The sequence below is a fragment of the Cyprinus carpio genome, unplaced genomic scaffold (assembly GCF_018340385.1).
Source record: "Cyprinus carpio isolate SPL01 unplaced genomic scaffold, ASM1834038v1 S000006795, whole genome shotgun sequence".
Taxonomy (NCBI): domain Eukaryota; kingdom Metazoa; phylum Chordata; class Actinopteri; order Cypriniformes; family Cyprinidae; genus Cyprinus; species Cyprinus carpio.
In genome coordinates, this window is record NW_024879381.1 from 1542085 (window position 1) to 1561946 (window position 19862).

General features: G+C 36.0%; 1 long non-coding RNA gene across 1 annotated transcript in view; it reads left to right on the forward strand.

Annotated features, from left to right (window-relative positions):
• LOC122144892 overlaps positions 1 to 19862 on the forward strand; it is a 316590-nt gene that overhangs the window by 126307 nt on the left and 170421 nt on the right. The window lies entirely within an intron of this gene.

The following is a 19862-nucleotide window of genomic DNA, read 5'->3' on the forward strand; positions in this document are numbered from 1 at the left end:
CATGTCATTTTGATCTACAACAAAAGAGAGATCAGCTCAGTAAATAAACTTATTTACTGAGCTGATCTCTCTTTTTGTTGTAGATCAAATATGCTGACATAACCTGCACATGTGTGACAGAGTTCAGTGATGTTGAGATGTTGAGTCTGGTTGCTGATGGGATTGTTGATCACACAGCTGTAGCTGTTTTTATCCTGATATTCCACCTCCAGAGGTAGAGAGAGAGTCTGATGCTGAGATCAGACACACTGATGCTGGACAATAAACTGTTTCCTTTGTACCAGGAGAGAGTCACATGACTCACATTCACCACTGAACACAACAATGAAACATTCTGCTGTGATGAGGATGATGATGATGAAGAACATTGTGAAGAGTTACTGCTGATGACATGGAGGAACAGACAGACGAGCTGAAAACAGGATAAAGTGTAATGGAAACAAATCTCATCAACAATCTTCTTCTCGGTTCAGTGTGCTGAGTGAGTGTTTTTTTTTTTTCTCACTATGTAAAATAAGAGTATGTGAATGTTTGGACAAATGAGATCTTTACTCCACCATAGACCGAAACACTGAATGATTTTGATGACCACTTAATTCCAAATATAATTGCTTCATAGTGTCCAGTATGTTGAGTTGTGATGTTTGTGATGGTCAGTGATCCAGTCTGATTGTCCAGCTTCAGTTTGTCTTTGAATCTCTCGTCAGGACCATCATATGTGGATAAGATTTGCTTCTCATTTTTGATTTTAGCTATGAGAGTCTTTTCAACACCAAATTTCCATGTAATGACGTCTTCTGTATGTATAGTGACATCATGTGTTAGAGTGACAGAATTTCCCTCAATCACTGATATTGACTCTCCAAACACACCTGAAGACCATGAAGAGATTTTGCACATAATAATAATAATCCTTGGTTTAAACTTGGTTTAAATGTAGCTCTTTTTTTCCATTTTTGAAGGAGTGGATGCCGAGCGGCCATATCCTTAATATTGATATTAATCATATTATTACATTATTTCTTGTTTGACTATAGATCAAGTTATGGCAAGGGTAAAATGTGTAACCTTATGTGTGCTTATGAGATATTAAAGAATCCTGCTTTATTCTATACTTCTACTCTCTAAGATGATGACTTCATAGTGTGTGTGTAACGAACCATACTGATAAAATTCTTTCTTCTCCTTGAAGTTCTGATAAGTTCTCTGCATATGTGTGTTAGTATCTGTCTGTGCAGGGAGAAGCGTATCAGTCCCAGCGTATCAGATATACGTCTTTGGAGAGACGTATTTGCATCTGACCTCTGATAACTTGTCACCAAAATAGTCATCAGAAGATATGCTTTGCATCCATATGTGGAAACTGTCTAAGTTTATCTAGGTTTTGGAACCAATCAGAATTTTGCTGACCTAAGCATTGATACATTTAGTATCTTCTGTCAAGAGTATAACTGTTGGTGATTTTGAGTTGTACGCAGAGCAGCCTACGAACTCCATCGAGAGTGTTGAAGCTGACTTCTGCTGATGAAACTGCAAACTATTTTCTTCAGTAAAATTATGATTAATTGATCGAATCTCTGACTCCTGGTCTTCATTGCGACACACACGGTCATTGGGTTTTAACTGTACATTCCCCTACATTTGCATTTACAATAGCATGCAAAGGCACGAAACAGAATGAAATGCATGATATATGAACAGACAGACGTATAATGTGAATGTGTATATATTAGCAGATGAAAATGATCTAATCTAAACTGATTGAGCAGCTTTATTACTCTAAAAAAAAAACATTACAGCATAAACATGCTTTTATAACTTACCAATCTGACCGCACCAGCACAAACAGAACAAAACAAACATGTGAAACATTTTCTTTAGTTGTTCAGTGTCTGATCTAAGAAGAATATCCGGTAAAAACACACACTGATGTGTGAATCCTCCCACAATGGACCTCCTGTTCACACCTGTGTTTGCATAGTTCATTATGTTATAGTTCATCTGGCCCTTATTAAGACTAAATATATATATTTTCTTTTTTACAGATAGTTCTCAGACTATTAAACAGATGTATAAGAAGCTAAAGTATAAGAATAATGATATCAGAAGAACTATAGAAAAACTGAGCCTAACATTTGTGTATTAAAATGGTTGTATATAAATAAATTTTTTTTTTTTATTGCTTGTGGAGAAAAAAAAAAAAAAAAAAGTACAAAGTTTAAAACCATTTGCCATTTCACAGTACCAGGTTTACCCCAGAGTTAAAACCATTTGCAAGGTTTGACATGCTGTGGTCGGCTTTCAGAAATGTGGTTTGATCTACTGCGTGGACAAACCTGTTGTATGTTTAGTTTGTAGGTGAAAGCCTTCTTCCTGTCCTGCTGTTACGAGCAGCTTTTTAAGACCTTTTGTTTTAATCTACAGAAAGAATTATGATGAGAAACTGCTTCTTACACAGAGGGAGGGAAACAATAACAAAATTGTCATATGTAACTTACAATTACTTTTGTGATTGTCAGTTGTTTGGTTTTGAAAGAAACTGATACTATTAAGCTTGTACTCGTACTTGGTTGACTTATTACAGGTAAACATTTCCCTTTGTATGGACACATTATTCAATTATATTAACAAACAAAAAAAGTTTTCCCACACATTAGCGAACTCTCATTTGTTGTAAATGAAAGTGAAAGTGAGCAATGTGACACAGCCAACCAATCCAAGTGCACACACACAGCAGTGAGTAGTGAACACACACCATTTACAATTGAGGTGCCCTGCTCAAGTGTCTTACCTCAGTCATGGGTATAGTATGTGGAAGAGAGTGCTGTTCATTCACTCCCTCCACCTAAAACTCCTGCCAGTATTGAGACTCGAACCCACAACCTTCAGGTTACAAGTCTGACTGTTTCACCGTTAGACCAAAACTGCCCATCAATTAGAAGTTTGCAATTGGATGGTGTAAAAAAATCCATCCACTGTGCAAAAAACCTTAGTGGCCTTTAACCTTTTCATTCCAATGACTTTTTACTGTTTTAATGTTATAGCTAAAAAAAGTCTTATAATGGTTTTAGTAGATTCCCATTGCAGTGACTGCCTTGGAATGGAACCATAGTGACCTGAAACCTAAAATGGGCCATATTAATAATATGGGTATCTGCTAAATGCATGTTGTTTTTGATTTGGGTATTTGTTAAATGAATGTTAAAATGGGGAATATTATTTGTTTGGTTTTATGCTAATCAGGGACAAGTGATTTTCTCCTTTGGACACTAGAGAGAGATAATGAGCTTGTACTACATTTGCTAAAATGTCCAGCTGAGCATGTTGTGTGTGATGATACTGTAAACCACTAATGCACTTAATGTTCAATGAAACTGTCTAAAAAGTATAAATCAAGAGCCATAAATGACAGACAAAACGGCACACTGAAGGGTGATTTTTTTTTAATAAAGAAACTACATTTCCATACGATAAAACATTTAGTAGAGTTTCTGAATACTGTGCTATTTGTGAGGCATCAAATTAAAGCAACAATATTTTGGACATCACAATAACAACTTATGAGAGCACACGCAAAAAAAAAAAAAAAAAAAAAAAAAAAATTCATTAGATGAAATCAAAAGATGTGATACAAATTGGCAAAATTAAACTCAGCTGTATAGGCAGAGAATAAATGTGAACAAAACCAAAACAGTATTAGACAGCATCCTGTATGAGCTCTATCATCAGTTCCAGTAGACACGGTATTTGATTATCGTTTTTTGGGGACATTTTCATACACAGCCTCCGACTTTGATTTCTGCAAGAAAACGCAAACTTAAACAGGAAAATTGCTGATGTGACAGAAAATTAATGGCAGACCATCGTTATGTTTCTCTCTTTCCAACAAGACCTTATTAATGTTTCTATAAAATCATTTTAAAAATAGTTTTAAATTCCCAAATCTGTAGAACTGAACATAATGTAAAGGACACATTAGGAAGAACAGCAGTTTTGTTTTTCAAAGAACACTGCTACTACAGAACAGATGCTAACATGGAGCAGTTGGAGGAAATTACTTCAGTCATCTAGTTTCATCACATGACTTTTAAAACCGTTAAATCATCAAACAAATTATTTCAGTTCTGAAAGTTTGAGAATTGTTGCATTTCACACAAAAGCAACTTATTTGTTGCAGCATGTCTACAAAGCAACCAGCTTTAGTTTGAAGCTACATTTCACCTCAGATGATGATGAACTGCAGAGCAGCTGCAGCTCGAGGCCAGACTTCAGCACAGGTAACATGAGTCAACAACTGTCTTTTTTTTCCATTGAAAATCGAATGATATAAAACTGATGCTGTATTGTTTATTTTAGAAAAACAAACCCATTTATTTATACTGCATGATTTTAAATGGCAGATTATTTAAATTAGTAGGCCATACAGGTTTGGGTTTGGTGTAATGGTAAAAGGTTTTACATAGACAATTCATAACAAGTGATATCATTATATGTGCAAACAAAACAAAACAAAACAACAACAAAAAAAAAAACTTTCACACAGAAAGTAGCACCTTAAAAATAAATATAAATGAGCTGTCAGTGAACTACAAAGTTGCTGTAGTCACCTGGGAGTGATCTAGTGCAGTCAAATGATACACTGAACGAGACTGATAAAGCAAGAATGATCACAGTGCCAGTGGATTAGAGACCTGCTCCCCGAGACCCGACGCAACAGAGCGCGGCGAGGGGCAAGATGAGCGAGTGCTGGTGCGCGCGGGTAGACACTCGTGTGGGTGCAGTATGCGGGAGAATAAAATGATTCACGGGACTCCCACAAAATATAAATATCTAAACATAAAATATCTTTATAAAAAGAATAAATTTTTTTCTATTGCACAAAAGCAACATGAACTAACACAAAATATAAACGATTAACAGCTGCAAGCGTATGCAGAGTTTCTATTTAGGCTATGGTGCGTGTTTACAGTGTTGGGTGTTTGAGTGGTTGAGTTTTAGTGTTCTAGAATTTTACTCACAAATCCTCTCAATATAAAGGTGTATGAAAGATTCATTGTGCATATATGTTTAATGTGTTTATAACATAGATTTGTAGAGATATTGATGCAGCGCTCTTTGCTGGCATTCTGCCAAACCATGCACGCAGCAGCCGCTTGCTTTAGTTAAAAATAACGGTGTTCTCTGAATGTTGAGCTTTAATAACAAATATTTATCGGGAGCGTGTATGCTGAAATTTCATAAATTTCTTGTAGAAAACAAGTTACGTAACTAGTAATGCAACTAATTACTAATTACTTTTGAAATGGAGTAATCAGAACAGTAACGTGATTACTTCTTAAAAGAGTAATCAGTAATTTGATGACATTATGCCCAACACTGGTCCTGGATAGAGTTAAGCACACAAATGACGTGCAATCATTATTAGTTTAAAAAAAATACACATATGTAAATGTTTTAATGATAGCGAGATGTGCTTGGCTATGAACGTTTTATTCTATATTACAGAAATTACAGTATGAGCGCAAACTGCTTTGACTTTAATAATAATCATGCATTTGATTTAGTATGATAAGCTGTTGGACGTCAGCAGATGCAACAGTAGCAGTGTCTTTCTGGTTGCCATTATAAATTCTCACATTCACTGGCAGGGCCGTAGCTGTGGTTAGCGGGGCCCCGGTGCTGGTGTCTGAATAATTGTTGGTTAGACTGTGGATTCATTCTTGTTAAAACTACAAAGTAATTCAGTCAAGAGCAGTGAGTGATTTTCTTCCTTTCATTTTCTTGGATTAACATTAAGGACACCCACTGCACCTAACAGCTAAATTAGGCCGGTCACTTTAAGAGACAAAATGCACACATCCGATTTCTTTCTCCACTGTTTATTTTCACTTAAGACATAACCGACAGGTTTTTTTCGAGGACACTCTCCAAGACAGGTTTTTTGACATAATTTGTATCTATTTGTCGGTACAAGAGCAAGAACAAACAAATTTCGTTGTTCAAGCCCTTTTTAGACGCCTCTCTCTGCGTGCACCCTGCACAAAACACTGCGCGCGGGTGTTGAATTGGGCTCTTTCACATCTTTTTCTGTTTGCATGTTTACACTACTAGGACACGAAGTAGAGCTCGGTTCGGTGTTGCTGTCTGTGAGATGCAGCTCTCTGCATGCGCACCGAACACGGCTCAGTTGAGTTTTTCTGCGTCTTGTGTTTGAATGCTTTAAACTCTTTTGAATGTTTAAACTGGCAATGCTTAAAAACACGTGCAAATGATAAGCTTTTGTGACGATGTGCAGCAGTGGCAGGTCAACTGTCCTTTTTAGGCTGGCCTCAGCCAGTTGGGCGAGGGCCCCCACCTCAGCCGTGGGCCCTTATAATCATCACCACATTTCACCCCACTAGTGACGGCTCTGTTGTAACACTGCTGCTCTGTTGTCATAAAACGCTTGAATATTATGGAGTTACAGTAGGCTATAGGTTTCATCAAGAATATTTAAATTAGGTGTATTCCCCAAAAATGAAATACACAACCCCAGCACTTTTTTAAGATAAAATTACATCAGTAACATTGTTGCTTACAAACAAATCCACAAATAATTTAAAAAGTGCTGGGTCAAATCAATGTGAAGTCACCCTGTTCTTCCTGCGCCCAAGTTCAAGCAGATTTAAAAGTTGACCCTAACATTGTCCCTTTTCATTTATTTATGTTTTTTAAATTAAATGTAATTTATTTATTTTTACAAGCCAATTAAAATCTTTCCTAAATTAAAAGCAGTGGACTATAGTGTTTGCTGTTGTCAGTGAGAACTGTTTTGGGGAAAAAAAATAAAAGAGTACAATTATATGAGGACAAACATGTGCCCGTTTATATATATATAAATGCTTAAACTATCCTTTGATCGTAAGTGCTGGCAGTTGGGCCACTAAACCACCCACGTCTGTTCACTGACCGTCTGATGCACATTAAATGCAAAACTTCAATCAGACTAACTGACTGCAACACAACTTCTTGCAACAGTCATGAATCATGATCTTACCTTTTTGTGTGTTTTGGGTTTACACAATGCTGAATCAGAGTCTTCTTCGTGGTTTTGGACTGCATTAATAATTACAAGTGTGTTAAAATGAAACAATTTCAGTATAATTTCAACATTTGTATCTTAAAATAAACTTCTACAGATTAATTGCTTGTCCTGCCGACCTGTTTTTCTACGTTTCTTGCAGATGCAGCACATCACAACTGCAGCTACTATCAACAGAGATCCAGCAGCGGCAGCAAAGATCAATATGTAAAATAACGGTAGACCTTGCTCTTTAACTGACATTTCTGCAATTGACAAAATGAACCATTAGTGTAAATCTGTCTGTCTGCTCTACAAACTCTAACATCTGTACTAAATAATTGATATCATTGGCGATATAGCTGGTGACGTACCTGAGTGAATCTGACAGAGTTGAGTGATGTTGAGATGTGTGGTCTGGTTGCTGATGGGATTGTTGATCACACAGCTGTAGCTGTTTTTATCCTGATATTCCACCACCTCCAGAGGTAGAGAGAGACTGATGCTGAGATCAGACACACTGATGCTGGACAATAAACTGTTTCCTTTGTACCAGGAGAGAGTCACATCTCTCACATTCACCACTGAACACAACAATGAACAATTCTGCTGTGATGATGATGATGATGATGATGAACATTGGGAAGAATCTCTGGTAATGTTAGGAGTAGGCAGGCGAGCTGAAAAACATAAAAGTATAAACAGAAACATGGACAAATACATGTAGCAACATAAGCAACAATCTTGGTGTAGTGTTTTTAGTGTTTCTGTCTTTTAAGTGTTTATGATGATTAAACATTGTAATATTTATATGAAGACAATATCAGTGAATAGGGCCAGTCTGTACACTTTAAAATACTCACGGTTTCATTATTACAGCTATAGCTATAAGCAATATGCATATTGACATGGTTCTTATGTGAGTGGGTGAAAAAATAAATAAATAAAAGAAAAAAACACTTTCATATCCAGTCTTAAACCTGCATCACTATCACAACGTAATGTTGTAAACCCTACAACAACGAAGTGACTGTTTTTAATGATTTAAAAATATTTTAAAATTAGAAATAATGTACATGCTTTTATAAAGTTTAAGTCCTCTAAAAATTGGTCCTTGTTCACGTCAAATGTAAGTGCCTCACCACCTAACCTCCAAATGAGGTACAAGTCAATTTATTTATTTATTTTTTGGTAATCAGCTTTGTTCTGTGGATTGAGCTTAATATGAATTGAAACTGGAATATATCTTTAATAAAACAAGAAATTAAAAATGAGGTAAATTATACTCACCATAGACAGAAACACTGAATGTTTTTGATGAAAGTTGCGCTGCAATGATCTCTAGTTTATAATCTCCAGCGTGTTTAGTTGTGATGTTTGTGATGGTCAGAGATCCAGTCTGTCTGTCCAGCTTCAGTCTGTCTCTGAATCTCTCATCAGTCCACATCATATTAAGAAGACTCCAGAGGCTCTATTTATTTGAGCTATCAGAGACTTTTCAGCTCCAAACTTCCACATTATTGCATCTTCTTCATGTATATCAGTAACATCAGTGTGTAGAGTAACAGAATCTCCCTCCATCACTGACTGTGTTTCATTTGTCTCAGAACCAAAACACACCTGCAGAAACAAACAAGAGATCTGTTAACTTTAAGTTTACAAATGTAAACTTTATATCTGCTTTATATCTCTGAAACAAAAAGGAAGCTGTAAGAATTATTTTTATAACTTACCAATCAAACGCCACCAGCACAGACAGAACAAAACAAATGCATGAAACATTTTCTTTAACAGTTCAGTGTTTGATCTAATAAAACTATCTGCTGCTAAACCCTCAAACTGTTCATCTGGTGTTTGAATCCTCCTCCGACAGAGTCTGACCCTCCCAGTGCGCACAGACTGAAAAAAAAAAAACACACACACACGCACGCACACACAACGCACGCACGCACACACACACACAATGTAAGTTAATCAATCAGTGCATAGTTACATATAATATAGGTCAAAAACATTTGTTAACTTTAATTGTTAATGGTGGGATACGTTTTATCAAAAAGTCTTTATACAAATTTAAAACATTTTTATCATTTAACATTAATGGTTTTTTTTAAAAAAAAAATTATATGTAGACCTGGAAGAGTAGAATATTTTGCATATGATTAATAGTCAAACTGAATTTAATGAAGAAATAAATAGTTTTAAATGGGTTTTATGATCATTTCAACTGTTGCAAATAGTATCATCAGTCTGAAGTGTGACACTAGCAGCTCATTTTCCGAGTCAAACTGAAACCTGCTGTGGTTGGTTTTCTTTAGAAACATGGTTTGATCTGTTGGGTGGACATGCATCTTTTGCATACGAGTGGCCATTTGGTTGATGTATATTTAGTTTGTAGATGAAGCGGCTTCTTCCTGTCCTACTGCAATGAACCTCACAACTGATGCCCTCATAGAACCGTTTTTCAGTGAGATAAAATTAATCCATCAAAAACGGTCAAATCAGAGTCACAAGTGAGATTTTAGACTGTATTGTAACGAATGCATGCTCTGCTTTTTAGCTTTTCAGTGAGACTTTAAAAATGTCCATTAGAAACAAGAATGTCTATAAAAATATCTGTGGTTAGGATTAGGCTACTTCAAAGCAACATTGCCTGAGGAAGTCGTGGCCTAGTGGTTAGAGAGTTTGACTCTCGGGGCTGGTAATACCACCGACTGAGGTGCCATTGAGCAATGCACTGAACCCCCAACTGCTCCCCCGGGCGCCGCAGCATAAATGGCTACCCACTGCTCCGGGTGTGTGTTCACAGTGTGTGTGTGTGTGGTGTGTGTGTGTGCGTGTGTGCGTGTGTGTGTGTGTGTGTGTGTGTGTGTGTGTGTGTGTGTGTGTGTTTGTGTGTGTGTGTGTGTTCACTGCTGTGTGTGTGCACTTTGGATGGGTTAAATGCAGAGCACAAATTCTGAGTATGGGTCACCATACTTGGCTGTATGTCATGTCTCTCACTTTATTGAATAATATAATATACTAACAGACTGAATATTTCCAAGTGTTTGTCTTGTACCTTTTATGTGATCTGAATAAAACAAAACTCAAAACATATAATTAAATCACATGAACATAATGAGAGATATTTTCATATTTTTTATTTTATTTTATTTTATTCATTTATTTTTTTCTCTCTCTCAGTTATAGTATGTATAAATATTAAATATCTCAGTCTGTAAGTACTTGCAGTTGTACTTATGTTGGCCTATATCAGTGGTCGCCAACAGTCCCGCCAGCAATAATATATATCAGTGGTCGCCAACAGTTAGCAACTGGTTCTGAAATAGATCTGTCATGATAGCAACAGTTACTCACAATCACTTCGTCTTTAGTGTTTTTGCCTTCAAAATAGAAGTATGAGAATGTTTTTATTTTAAGATGAATTGAGAGCTCTTTGTTTTAAAGGGGTCATATGATGTGATTTAAATTATTGCTTTCTCTTTGGAGTGTTACAAGCTCTTGGTGCATGAAGAAGATCTGTGTGAAAGTTGCAAAAGAGATATTCTTTATAAAAGTTAAGACTCGTACCCGCCCCTCCTAAAACGGCTCGTTATAACACACCCCCACATCTCTACGTTACTATGTGGGAAGATTTGCATAACACCGCCCAGATGTTCACAACAAAGAAAGAAGGAGTACCTTTTATTCTCGTTGTAGTATTGTTGCCGCCGCCATCATGTTGTATAGACGCTGTGTGTTTTGTTGTGAAAGGGAAACTACTTTGTTTGGTCTTCCAAAGAGGACGATATCCGCTTCGTCATGCCCTGGAGCTGAACTGCCGGCCGTCCCTCACTCTAGCCGCCGGCCGTTCACTGATTATTCAAACGTGAGTTTTGAGCAGTGTAGAGTAGAGCTTGTTGTATATAATTTCTCCGATCACAAATGCAGACATGGTTTTATGTTTATGCGGCATGATGCAACGCAATGCGTAAAAAGACAGTATAAGTCATTATAATCAGTACAATTGTGTCCCCACTGGATGCAACAAATGCCTCGTTTTTTTTATTGGTTTTTGTCTCGTCGCGCCGGTGTTCTGACGATTTATGCTACCCTGTCAGATTTTGCTACCTCCCATTAAAACAGATGGTAGCATAATTCAGAAGCAAAATCCTTTATTAACATGTACACCTACCCCAACCCTACACCTACCCTTACAGTAGGATAAATACAGTGTTGGAAGCATAATCTGATAGGTAGCATTATTTGTTAGAACACCGGGTCACGGCATCACAGTATGTTGAGGGGGTGTAACATTTTCCGTCACACACTTGAGGCAATCGACCAAACCACAACACACTGGATAGCTGGCCAATCACAGCACACCTCGCTTTTCAGAGAGATGAGTTTTTGTGAAAATCGACACATTTCAGAAGGCATGGCATGGAGGAGAAACAATAATGTACAGTATGTGGAAAATAATGTGTTTTTATTTAAACCTTAAAACCGCATAAACACATTTCATTACACCAAATACACATTCACTTTCACTTAGCAAACTTTTTTTTTTTTAATTAAACACAAGGGTTCATTGATGATGCTTACCAGGGGCGTTTGCACAAGGTCCCGGGCCCTATGCATAGGCAGTCCTGATGGGCCCCCCATGAAAATATCCAGGTAAAATAAAATATATTCCAGACTTTTCAAGGGCCCTCTCTTCCTTTGGGGCCTTGGTAATCAGTACTGGTTTTTAAACGCCCAGTCCGACGCCCCTGATTGCTTACATTATAACATGTGCATATTCCACACATCCACGTATTTTTAATTTGGCCAGAATGCAGGTGCCTGTCTTAACATCCAAGAAAGTTTAGAGAAAATCTGAAATATTGTTTAATGTTATTATAAATTATAAAGGTTTATAATAAATTATATATTAAAAAACTTTTGACCAGCAGCGTCACCAGCGTGTGCTGTTTCGAGCGCTTCGAAACAATGAAACTAATTTTGCAAAGCAATTGTTTACTATTATTAACTAATAAAGACATTAATGGTCATTATAACGTAGTTAAAACAGCATTTATAACATGATTTTGTAGGAATTTTAATCAGGCTCTAAAGAGAGTACCTATTAAAAGTAATTTGAAGCCACTGGGGCGTCGTTTATGATGAAGTGTCCAAGATACGGAAAGGAAAGAAAAATACTGATTGATGGACTCAAGGAAAATAAGACAAAGGCGCTTAATTTGTGACACAGGCTTCGAGTCAGTGCTTGAATTGGGGAAGTGTATTTATTATTTTTTATTTTTTTTTTTTTAAGATCTAGGCCTCTCTGTTACTTCACTTTTGTCCGACCTTTGATTTCTGTAAATCTCGGCCTTCCTTGTTTCCGCTGAAAAGCGATGAAGCACATTGACTTTTTTCCGAACGGTAGGAGGTGTAGGCCTATTGGTCGTGTGTGGTAAGACTTGATTTGTTATTTTATTTACTTGTCCCTCTTTTATATTCGCCGATTAAACCCGTCATTTTGGTAGTTCTTATCACTATCACATGTTCATTGACGGTCCGTTATCACAGATCTACTGTCTCCTGTGCCTTTTTACGAGGAAGCAATAGAGGACAACTGAGGGACATATTATTTTATTCAGTTTTTCTCGCTATTTTAAATGGGAATAATACGGGCCACTCGTCTTGTTTACAGGCTAGAACCATCAGGCGTAATAGAAATGTCCTTTATTCATTATTGACGTCCGAACAGCCGTCCAATAAAACGGTTGTTATGAGTAGATATTGTGAACAGCTGTCTTGTATCTTATTAAATTTAAAGGTTTTTGAGCATTCCAATTTGAAATCTTAAGAGCATAAATATTATTTCGGATAGCTCTAAGATTATCCATAGACCGAAGGTACATGAACGTAAGGTACTATCCTGCATGCAAAGACATATCTTAAACCTCGGGACAGTTATAATGTAGTTTTTCAGTACAAGCTGATTTTTTATCGGTGTGGAACAATACCAGTAGGTTATTTAAAAAAAGCCCCTTTAAAATGGTAAGTTATGATTATTTTTTTTATTTTATTTTTAACTTAGAGCAAGGCCACTGTCAAGGTAAACTATGCTTGTAAATCACTGGTGGATAATTACAATAACACAAATACGAGTCAGTGCGACATGGAATCAGGATGTGTGTTTATTATATTCATTGATGGTGCAGAAGCTCTATGGGGGAAAAGTTGTTAATTGATGGTTCTGCTGCTGTTTGTTTGGATGTGACGTACCCCAACGACAGGTACGCTTGTGTGTAAAAGAGCTCCTCTCTTTATCTCCGCTCAGAGTTACTTTTGAAACTGTAAAGGTCAACGTACATGCATTCATACTTCGATTAATAGCTTTTAGAAAAAACTATGGTACAAGTACTATTTTAAAAGTAATAGCCAAACTACAAGTTACTCAGGTTCAACAAGTACACTGAATGAGATGACTTAATGAAAGAAGAATGAACAATCTTTTTTAGTGTTGACAACATCAAACAGCAGTGCGTCTGTTGTTTTGTCATGCTCCTGTGTCATGCATGCCTCACAGTTGGATTACTAGAGATTCACTTTATTTTCATGTTGCATATTTTTTGTCCCGCTTTATTCAGAAATGAATTTGTAATGAACTGTTTGTTTCTCTTCGGTGACTTTCTGCTGTTGATCCAAACAGGAGTGTCAGTGATGGAGGGAAGATACAGGACTTACACACTAATGTTGAATTGAACCAAAAGGACAGAATGACATGTTTTTTTGGAGTCAAGCATAAGCGCTAAATAATAAAGATCAAATTAAGATCTGTGAGATGTTCAGGTAACGAGGATCCGAAAGACAGACTGGCAGAAGGTGACACATCAGACTGGATCTTCTGACCATCATTGAACACACAACCTACCGACTCTGGAGGAGACCTATACACTATGAGATCACCAGCCGCTCAAACCAGCAATATCTTTAGTGTTACTGTATGGGAGTAATGTATAATTAAAGCAAGTTCATCATATGTTTAAATTCACACAATTAGTGGTTCTGTTTTGTATCAAGTGTGAAAACTGCAATACGAAAATATTTAGTGCAAATGGTGGCTAGGGATGCTGTCTAACAGTATAAAAGAAAGAGTAAATTGCATTAAATGTAAAATAAAATGCTGCCAGCAAAAGCAAGATGAGAACTCTTTCTGCATAACGTTATTTCTTGGTATTTCATTAAAGGTAGCATTATTTAGGCTATCATCGGTTATAAGGGGCATTTTGTGAACAATAATCTGTAAGGTAGGAACAGTTGCATCATTTGTTAATACCTGTGAGTGACTTCATTCATGCTCTTAGCAGTCATTTCTGTGATTGGTGGACTGCTCTTCATAAGCTAAAAGATTGTTGGCTTAACAGAAATGTAAGCAATGCAAGGGAAGCTATCATCAAAACAAAATTATAGTGGCTTTTCTTGTAGGTTATGAGCTCTGCAGTGGTGTTCTTGGTGGAGAGGGACAGTTTTCATGAGACCCCTTATTTCTGTTATGATCCGTTTAATTGAGGATTGATGTAAAAATAAGTGCTGTGTGAGCAAAAATAGATAAAGGATTTTAATCTGAAATCATGGAAAATGTAACAACAATGTTCGTGTGTTTTTTCCCCTGTCTTTCATTCTTTGTTCTTTTATTGTGTTGTTGATCCTGCCGTCATCTGGTGGTTTGTGTTTTAGGTGTTTCTGCTGACTGAGCGAGAAGACATGAAGGAGAAAGTCAGGGAAAGGAGGGAGAATCTTCACTTTAGGAACTGCGTAATAAAAAACCCAAATGATGTGATGAGATTGTATTGTTTTAAAGACACTTCTCATCGCTGAAATCAAGCGGAGAGATCCGAGTAAGATTTGTACAGATGGTGAAGTTGTAAAGAGAGATTCAGAGACAGACTGAAGCTGGCTCATCCAGACTGGATCTTATGACCATCATGAACATCACAAACCCAGAATCTATGGAGAATATACACTGAAGATCAGCAGTAGCAGGTTCAGAGTCATGAGGAGCTTCGAGTGGTTTACTGTCTCTGGTGAGTATCGGCATCTCTTCATTCAGTGCATGTTTCCTTTTATTTTTTAGGATACCATTTCAATGTTTGTTTAAAGTAAATCCAATAAATGATGGAAGTGCATTGATCTTTAAAAACATGACAGGTTTAATTTATCAGTTTTAAATAAGCACATCTAAAGAATCCAGGTACAAAAAGTGGTCAATATCAGTCAACGCTTTTGATAAAATTATCAGTCAAATGTCGGGTCTGTCTTTCGGCAGTCAAGATGTTTCGATTTCACGATCGGTCTTCAGCTGACGCTGTTGTTGTTGTTGTGGTTGCGGGTTTTTTTTCTTCTGTTCGTTGCTGCTGTGGTTTTCTACAAGCCCAGCAAATGAAATGTGAGTATTATTATACAATTGATTTAACACGATGGAAATATATATACGCCCTATAACGAAATTTTTAGCCGGGTTTAACCCATACTTTATTCTGTTCAATAACAGGATTCAGGAGCAAGCAGCGAGAAGCAGGAGCGCCGTGAATCCGGTAAAGCTTATGTCGGCGACTGTTAAATTATTATGTTCTGAGGTAGCTACTGGTTTCATTCACTTTCAGTTATTATCAAGTGGAAAAAAAACACATGATCCTGATAATGCTTGGTATTGTGAACTTGTATTTTCTTATTTTAATTTACTATCATAATTCTAAACACACAAACTTTTTTGATCCTTTTAGTTATTTATAGTGACTAATGAATCTGAAATCTTGCACATTGACGGTAAATAGTCTCTTAAATAACACAATAAAAAAAATCCCCAAATGAACTAAATAACAAACAACATAAAACAAAATAGCACTTATATCTAGTGTAAGTATGTGTGTTTGTGTAATCACGATATCAATCCTGTGGTTATGAAAGATAGATGGATGCTCAAAAGACACACATCCCCTGAACAGACTAAAAATCTGAATGCAGATGACTTCTAATGGGAATCTCATAATGAGATGAGGCTGCTGATAAGACAACATGTAACATTATTTAGTCTTGTTATTGGAAGAGAAAATTAAGAGAAGATGGTAAATTAGAGAAGAGCAATCAGCAGAAATCTCATTTCTCACAGAAACATGTCACACTATCAAGATTTCAGGTGTATGAGTATCATTAATGGTGATGTTCACTTAAGAATCTTCACACTATTTACACTTACTAAACAACACTAAAACATTACCTTCGAAACTGATGTTTAGAGGGATCCTGAGAAATGAAAACATTTCACTGAAACTTAGCTCGCAAAGCTTTGTGGTAAGAAAGACAGAATTAATTCTCAAGGATTGATCCATTAAATCTCACAATTATGGTCCATGTCAGACTCTGAAACTCAGGGAACTGAGACTTTAACCCTGTAAAGCCTGCCTGTACAATATTTGAACAAACTATATATATATTTATATTTATATATTATAATAAAAATTGAACAGTTTATTGTAACTTAAGACTGTAACTATTATACCGGAAAGTTTGCTTGTTGAGTATTGTGTTTGATACATCATGCTTTATGGCTCATTAGTATGATATAGTAAAATATGGAGCTTATTTAAAAAGAGAAAAAAAAAAGAAAACCCAGCCCTTTTTTATCTGATCCACAAACTGAGACTGTAATTGGGTGCAGATAGCAAAATGCTGATATTTCTACGACGTTTTATTTTTTGTTGAATATCATATTTGATACATCAGGCATGTATGGCTCGTTTAGTATGCATGACACTTGTGCAATTTTACTTAAAGACCTTTTACTTTTATACAAAAAAAATAAATAAAAAATGAAAGTGTAAACTATCAGTCAGATGACACGTAGCATGTAGTAGATTGTCTGCAACATATTTCTGGCAGAGTTTTGATCATGTTGACAATCTAGATGCCTTAGTAATATATACATTAAACACGATTCAGGCTTTATAGGGTTAATAACTCCTCTGAATATAGAAGCAGCATTTTTATGTTTTGCGTTTCAAAACTTACTGACTGCTGAATAAGCTTTTTAATAAGTTTTTTTTTTTTAAGGGTGTTTTTAGTAATTTTCTAAGATTTTTTTAAAATAAGCATTTTTATGTTTTGTTTCAAAACTTACTGACTGCACAATAGGGCCATGCGCTTTAAACGCTTAGATTGTGTCATATACTAAATTGTGCATTTTTTTTGTATGTTGGTGCTTTTCATTGTTTATGTTAATGCAGTGTCTTTCAGTTTGATCTATGAAGCATGTTCACTCAATGCGTCCAGTGTGATTTCTATGAATACCCAGTATTACTTAATTATTGTATTTTTTTGGTGTTTGTAAAATAATACCATACGATAGAAATGGTCACCTTCACTTGAATACTTACACAAAGTCATTATTAGCCTACTAGACTATTTGTCTGTTTTCATTATTTGCCTTTTTTGATGATTTACCTGTTTTTAGAGTATTATCCTATTTTTGCATTGTTTGCCTTTTTAAAGAATTTTTTTTATTTGCTTTCTTCAACGTCATTAGCTATGAAAAAGTGCCTTAAATTTTCAGTGTATGGAAAATAAAACTTTTCTGTATGTTTTTATTAATGTAATTAAAACTGATCTAAATTTGTTTTTGTTAAGTGCCTTAAATTTTCAGTGTATGGAAAATAAAACTTCTGTATGTTTTTAACTGAATTAAGCTACACTGAAGAGTTTAGAGGGATCATCTCTGCATTATGAAGCATGGTTTTAGCATTTTCTGATGCATTACACTTCTTCATCTTTTAATATTTCATGTCTGAATGATTCAGATATTTTGATGCATATTCGATTTTGACCGAATGTATAGTTAGGCTACTTGTGCATTTTTAACAGCAGCAGCACTGTTATGTTATTGAAAAAGAACAGTTTGTTAGTAGTGTTGATGAAAACATAAATTAACAATCATTGAACATCAGCTTGCCACCTAAAATATTACAGCAGCATAGATGTACATTAATTTTAAGATGCCTTCCAGTAATTGACAGACAAAACCAGGATGTGTTCTTTCAAGAACAGTTCTTCTTAGAAGTAACCTCTGCTTCTCTTGCTCAGGATTTCAAAGTGTTTATCATGGGGTAGCTGCTGTTTTTGCTTATTTTGTCTAATTGTTACAACCAGAGGTGGAAAGTAACAAATTACATTTACTCGCGTTACTGTAATTGAGTAGCTTTTTTGTGCACTACTTTTAAAAGTAATTTTTAAAATCTGTAATTTTACTTTTACTTAAGTATATTTTGTTTGAAGTATTGTACTTCGCTACATTTTAAAACACATTAATTACTAAGTAAAAATAAATAAATAAATAGTTATATTTATTAGTGGATGATAATTGTGTGAGTTTTGTGAAATGATTGAATTGTTTTTTTTGTACAATCATTTTAAAACAAATTAATTATTGAGTAAAAACATGGGTCCGACGGCGACATTGTGTACCCGGACAAAAATAGTCGCGGTAGGACGGCATAAATCGGTAGAAATATGTAACACAGAACATTTCCTAAAAAGAAGCCATTCAGATACGTTTGTACATATCTATAGTTCTATAGGGGTTGCATGAATAATTGTACTTTGACTTTTTATCTACGTAGTTCAATATATACCCGTGTTGTAGATCAGTTGTAGGGAAGGACGTCACTGGGCGACATCTTTTACGTGCATTACACGTCCATCATATTCTCTATATCGCCAAATCAACGGCACAATATGCAAAGCTGTGCTTACACCTTAGTTAATAATGCAATAATTGAATTTAAGTGCACCAAGTAGTTTTAAGAGGTTTTAAAGAGGGGTTGTAAATAGGCTTTTTACTGGCATCTTTACTGGCGTCTTTGCGATCTAATCGATTTGTGACTAGGGCATTCCAAACATGAGCTAAGCAGGAAAAAAAAAAATGTATACAAAATGAATGTCTTTGCTTTATCTTGTTTTAAATAAATTATAATCACAAAGTACTGAGTGCTGGTTAAGTGATTTACCAAGAAGCCACCTTTTCCTGAATGAAATCATTATTTCAGCCTGTTTTTATGTATTAGATTTATTATTATTTTTGCGGAATCTATGCGTATGCATATACGTAAAACAGATATATTATATCAGTCATCATTTCAGGGTCTGGAGTTGTATGCGAATTGCTGAAACGGTGCGCCGCCGAGATCATAGAAACAAAACAGTAATATATTTCGTGATATTACAAAATCCTGCGATAGGATAGATTATCTCGCGGTATTTACGGAAAACAGCGCACAGTGTGGCTTCACCGGTGGGTTACTCTTGGCAGTCCTGATTGGATTGAGCGGATACTTTCATCGAGAAAACGAATTGGGTGTTTGAGAGAGACGGCGGTCACAGCTGTACTGTGACTGGACCGGAGATGGAAGAGGACGAGATAAGGAGAAAAGTGGTAAGGGAAAGCAGATAGGGAGGAAAAATGAAAATCAGAAGAAGAAAAGGAAGGCAAATACATTAGGTATTAGCAGTAACTCGGATTTGAGTGGAGAGGAGAGTGATATGTGTACTCTAGAAGAACGAGATGATGAAGAGTTTAAAGTGGTTATTAAGTTTAAAGATGGAGGTGGAGTGGAAGGTGTAAATCCGGTTTGATTGACTGTGCCGTTAAAGAAAGCAGTTGGAGATATAATTGCAGCGAGGGTTCTGAGAAATGGAAGTTTACTGATTATGTGTAAAGATGTGGGTCAGAGAGATCGGGCTCTCAAGCTGGAAAGATTGGGGCAATTTCAGGTGG